Below are 6,382 nucleotides of genomic sequence, written 5' to 3' on the forward strand. Positions count from 1 at the left end.
TCGCCTAACACTCCCCACGCCACTCGGCACTGGGGACGACAACGCAACCCGCTCCCCCCGGAGAGGGAACGCGCAACGCTGCCGAGCTTACCGCCTCGATCCCCCGAGCGAAGCAACAACGCTCTTCCTTTCGGGCACTCGCCTCAGAAACCCCCGCAGACGGGGCGAGACCGACAGCGAGGCGGCGGCCGGCCGCGGCAGCGGCACTGGGATCGGGAACAGCACACACCGGCTCAGCCTCAGGCACCTCAGGAAACGACCCGGAGCGCCCCAGGAGCACCGAAGCAGAGGCGCACCGTCGCGCCAAAGCAGCACGGCGGCAGCCCTCCCCGTCGCGGGGAGGGCCACACACGGCCCTTGGCCGCCCAGAGCGGGCGGCGAGCGAGAAGCACCCGCTACGTCAAAGGACCCCGGGAGCGAGGTCGAGGCCGGATTCCGCACCCCCGCCCTTCCCCGCACCGCGAACGGGCGGGGAGGCAAGGCGAGGGACCCGCAGGCAGGACGAGAAGAGCTGGCCCATTCACCATGAATGTCCGTCCCTCGCCTGGCGCGGCTTTGGTCCAGCCCAGGAGAGCGCAGAGTCACCACATCGATCAGCAGAGTGGGCGGGAGAGACCCAGGGAGCAGGGGGAGACCCGGCGAGGACCGCTTCTAAGAGGAGCCTGCTACGGCCTCACCGGCCCCACACCCCAGGGAGAGCGGCCGACGACACGGAACGGGGAACGCCTGACACGCGCGACTCAGAGCCATGGAAACGAGCGTCGTCACACCGCCCCCGGTGCCCGCAGCGAGGAGCGCACGGGCGGTAAAGGACCACCCGCCACCTCCCCCGCCGCCCCCCGGCGCCAGAAGACCGGCCGGCCGGAGGTGGCACCACCACCGCGAGGGCACTCCAGGTGCGCCAAAGAGCCGTCGCACGCAGGCCCAGGCAAGCAGCTCCAGAGGGAACGGGTCCGGGCCACCCCATCAGCCCAGAGCCCGGCACGCACCCGGAGGCCCAAGCTCCCTCCCTCTGGCGGCACGCGCCAGAGGACAACGTGTCAGCACCTACCCGATGGCAGAAAACGGCCAACTCGGGCCAAAACAATCGCGACCGGGGCAACGGGGAACAGTTCACTCAGCACCGCCGCCTTCCCTGAACAGAGTCGCGGTCAGCACACCGCGAGATCGAGCCCATCACCGAGCTCCAGAGCCCCTAGGGACAACTGGTCGACCCTCGTGGACGAAGGCGAAAACAAGAGACGGGGACCACCATCTCCAACGAGCAGGACCGGGGGGCGGCCGGGGAACACGCTAAGGCGACCCACCACCGAAGGACGCCGGGCATAGCCATCAGGACAAGCCCCGGGCAGCGGGCCCCCAAAGAGGGAATGCGGCAAGGCCGGCCAAGCACACCCCTCTGGCCCGCCCGGCGCAGCCCCGCGGCCCCGCGGCCAAAACCCGTGAGAGAGAGGGAGAGGGAGAGGCAGCGGGAGAAAAATAACACAGGAGTCCCGGCGACCGACCCAGACGGGGCCAAGCGAAGCCCGTGGCGGCGAAGGAACCGCTCAGACTGCCACCCGAGGCGCCCGCGGCCCGGACCGAGCAGGGAGAGAAGACAACCGACACACACACAAAGCCTGCCGGTCCAGTATACCGCCAACGGGCCACAACGGCCCAGCCCAGCGCGACCGAGACAGTTCCGCTGGCGCCGCCCAACTCCTGGATCTCTGTCTCGGCCACCGCCACCGAATATCACGCCTTGGCGACTTCCGAGGATCAGACGCTCCCATAAAAGCGGCCACCAGGTGGAGCTCGACAACCGTCAACCAAATCAGGCGGAAGGGACGCGGAACCTCGGGCGGCGTCAGCGGGATCCGCTCCGCAGGGGTCGTAGAGAGTCACCCGGACACATCCCACCGGCCGGGTCGCCCCGCCAGGGCCCCCCACAGCGGCGGGCGCGAGACGCAGGCAGATCGGCCCAGCACCCCTAGAGAATCCGGCCGGGGACACGGGCGGTGTGGGACTTCAAAACCGAAACCACCACGGTGAAGCCACTATCAGACGGGCAGATTGCTAGGCCACGGTCGGATCCATCCACAGAATGGAGGAATTGACAGAAACGTGTAAAAACCCGTTGAAATCGGTTGCTTGGGAATTTGATCTGCTGGTCTTTGGGCTTGGTGTTTCCGCCTGTTTCTGTACCCAAAAAAAAAAAAAAAAAAAACCGGAAGATGAACAGCCTCTGAGAATCCTTCCTCCTCTGTCTGTGTCTGTGGTTCAGTGCCAGAGGGCCGGCCTAGCACATAGGAGGCACTGGGTTTGAGCCTTAGCGCGGCATACAAAAAGGAACACAGTCAAGAGAAGGCGTGCTGTCCACCTACAACTACTCTAAAAAAGAAAAAAGAAAAAAAAAAAAAGAATACTGACCATAATAGGAAAAAGGATTCTTCCTTGTGGAGTTCTATTTTGTCTGGCCACATTTTATATACATATATAAACATTTTTTTTTTATTTTTTTAAGAGAGAGTGAGAGAGAATTTTAATATTTACTTTTTAGTTTTCGGTGGACACAACATCTTCGTTTGTATGGGGCGCTGAGGACCGAACCCGGGCCGCACGCAACCAGGCGAGTGCGCTGCCACTTGAGCCACATCCCCAGCCCCTTTTTTAACTTTTACTTATTTTTCTTTTTTAAAGACAAAAGAAGGAGAGAGAGGGAGGGAGAGAGAGAGAGGGAGGGAGAGAGAGAGAGGGAGGGAGAGAGAGAGAGAGAGAGAGAGAGAGAGAGAATTTTTTAATGTTTGTTTTTCAGTATTCAGTGGGCACAACATCTTTATTTTATTTTATGTGGTGCTGAGTATCGAACCCAGCGCCCCGCGCATGCCAGGGGAGCGCGTTACCACTTGAGCCTCATCCCCAGCCCATTAATTCTTATCTGTATTTGTGTTTTTATTTACCAATTTTTTTTTTTTTTCATCTTGTGAAAACAGATCAACTTTAATTTCAGCACCTGAAGCTATCCAAGGGTATGCTCTATAAAGGTCATGGGACTGTTGTACACATTCAATAAAGTGACAACTCTGCCATACCACTTAGTATCTCACAATCAGGAACATACTTTTGAATTGCTTAAACAGAATCCACAGAATTAAAACAAAATCAGAAGCCATCCACAGTTATACTAATTGTCAATTACAAGTTTTACAATTAATACTTGATATAACAGTCAATATATAGCAGGGGATATTGAAATGATTTCAGAGTCTCATCCAGTTGTATTCGATTGGGAAGGTTTCTTGAATGGGGATAAAACTGGCCAAAGATAGATACAACCAGGATCAGACCAGCAAGTAAAAGTTCTACCACAGTTTCTGTGGTTTCCACTTTTTTTTTCTTTGTCAGTTAAAAGTGAACAGTGAGAATTAAATACTTATCTTTACATATACACAAGGCATGCTGTGAAGCATATCTGCTTACAAACATATAAAAATACTTGTTAAATAGTTCAATAAGAAAATAATGCATAAAAGTACATAGCGAAAACATTAACCATCTGTGACTCTGGAAAGCTCAATTCCGTATTTTATATGACAGCAAACAAAAACAACTTTAGTTTTTTTGGAATGCCTTAAACCTGAAATACTTGAAAAGGAAGACAGACAGAAATCATTCATTCTTATCCTTAGCATGGCTGTGAAAGAGTTAAATTAAGAAACCAAGTACACATTGAGATGCCCAAGTCCAGAATGAGTCCAAATATTTGGCCACATAGAACACTATCATCTTCAAGAGGAGGAGTCATCACAGGCTTGATAAGCAGTTTTTTTTTTTTTTTTTTAAAGAGAGAATTTTTTAATATTTATGTTTTAGCTTTCGGCGGACACAACATCTTTGTATGTGGTGCTGAGGATGGAACCCGGGCCGCACGCATGCCAGGCGAGCGCGCTACCACTTGAGCCACATCCCCAGCCCCGAGAAGCAGGTTTTAATCCATAAATACAATAGGTATTTTGGTATTTTGGCCACTGGGAAACAAAAGCTGTAGTATCAAGAAAGGTCTGATATGTCTCAATTTTGTAAACTCCGTTCAGTGTATTTAAGGTTATCTAAGGTTGACATCAAAATCTTTAAAGATAGGCAAAAAATTCATATTAAAAAAAAAAACCCTCCTGTGGATGTTAGAATAACAGTAGGTAATATGATTCCAGAAGTTAAAAATTATTTCACAACCTAAAACTTCAGCTTAGCAAACAGCTTAGGTTCCACAACTGATTCATCCCTATTAAGATGTAAGCCCTTAAAAGAAGAATATGTCTGTATATGTAGACATGTATTTAGAAAGAATCAGATCATCTTTGAAGCAGCCTTAGTGTTTCCTTTAAATTGGTCTGGAAAGGATTAGCCGGCTTCTTGGTCTAAGGCTAACACGGTGATCATTTGTCTAAGGCTAGAAAGGTACCAACATGAGGTAAACCATCAGGAGAGGAGGAGGAGATGAGGGCTTTTCCTGGGAGTTGGTAGCTAAAATTCAAGGGATTTTTAGAAAATGACACAATGGCAGCCTTTCTTGTCTTTTTCTTTCCGAGTTGGTTCCGGTGAAGGAGGACATTCTTGCTCTTGAAATTTCCTTATAACCCGGACAAGTTCATGAAAGGCTTGATCTACATTCATCCTCATCTTTGCTGATGCCTCCATGTATGTTACTTTAAGTTGCCATGCTAACTGCTGTCCTTCCTCCTGTGTAACCTGTCTTTCATGATCCAGGTCTGCTTTATTACCAATTAAAATCATTGGAAACTCATCACGATCCTTTACTCTGAGAATCTGTCTTTGAAACGTATAGATTTCTTCAAAACTGCGGAGCCCAGCCGGGCCGAGCCGCGCCGAGCCGCGCCGAGCCTCCGCCGCCCGCCCTAGGCCCGGCTTCGGGGACGTGTGCGGACGGGCGGGGGTCCCGAGCGCCGGGAGCTGCCAGGAAGGACTCTGGGCGCCGCAGCAAGCCCCGGGGCTGACTTGGTGCCGCCCGAGGCGCAGAGAAGCCGACTGAGCGCAGGGGTCAGGGGCTGCAGCGGCCGGGGACTGGCTCCTCTGAGCTTCTCCGCAGCGCCTGCGGAACGCAGCCTCCACCGCCGCTACAAATGGCCGTCTATTTACCTATCTGTTTACCTGAGTTTTTTGTTGTTTTTTGAGCATTTTCTTAAACCGCAAGTCATTTTCCATTGGGTCACAGAGCCAAATTTTACGTTTAGGCACTTGGTAATAAGAAGCTATAACAGGGCTCTAAGAGCGGTTGCCTTGGCTAAAAAGCGTGGGCCCTTGTCCCAGAGCGAAACAACAACAACAACAACGGGGGGGGGGGGGGGGGGACAAAAAGCCAAAAAAAAAAAAAAGAATCAAACAAATAATCCAATCAATCCATGGGCCAAGGACCTGAACAGATACTTCTCAGAAGTGGATTAAGACGCTCCTATAAAAGCGGCCACCAGGGGGAGCTCGAAAACCGTCAACAAAATCAGGCGGAAGGGACGCGGAACCTCGGTCGGTGTCAGCGAGATCCGCTTAGCAGGGGTCGTAGAAAGTCACCTGGACACGTCCCGCCAGCTGCCCACCCCACCCCCACCCCCACCCCCACCCCACCCCGCGCCAGGGTCCCCCGCAGCAGCAGGAGGCGCCGGCAGTCTGCCCAGCACCCCTAGAGAATCCGGCGGTGTGGGACTTCAAAACCGAAACCACCACGGTGAAGCCACAATTAGTCAGGCCGACTGATAGGCCACGGTTGGATCCATCCAGACTATGTAGGAATTGACGGAAACATGTAAAAATCAGTTTGAAATCGGTTGCTTGGGAATTTGATCTGCTTGTCTTTGGGCTTTGTGTTTCCTGCTTTTTCAGTACAAAAAAAAAATTGGAAGATGACCAGCCTCTGAGAATCCTTTCTTGTCTAGGGGCTGTCTGTGTCTTTGGGTCAGTGGCAGAGGACCGGCCTAGCACAGAGTTTGAGCCTTAGCACGCCATACAAAAAGGAACAAATCGAAAGAAGGTGTGCTGTCCACCGACAACGTACTACGAAACAGAAAAAAAAAAAAAAAAAAAAAAAAAAAAGAATACTAATCATAATAGGAAAAAGGATTCTTCCTTGTGGAGTTCTATTTTGTCTGTTTGGCCATTTTATCTTTTTATTTCTTTCTTTTTTTTTTTTTTTTTGTTGTTGTATTTTTATTTTTATTGATCTATCAATATCACGGAGCCAAATTTTACATTTAGGCACTTGGTAATAAGAAGCTGTAACAGGGCTCTAAGTGAGGCTGCCTTGGCTAAAAAGCATGGTCTGTTGCCCTAGACTGAAACACCACATGCTCTGGGATAAATCAAGCTGGAGAAAGCTTGCCATCTCTACCTT

The sequence above is a fragment of the Marmota flaviventris genome, unplaced genomic scaffold (assembly GCF_047511675.1).
Source record: "Marmota flaviventris isolate mMarFla1 unplaced genomic scaffold, mMarFla1.hap1 Scaffold_310, whole genome shotgun sequence".
NCBI lineage: Eukaryota > Metazoa > Chordata > Mammalia > Rodentia > Sciuridae > Marmota > Marmota flaviventris.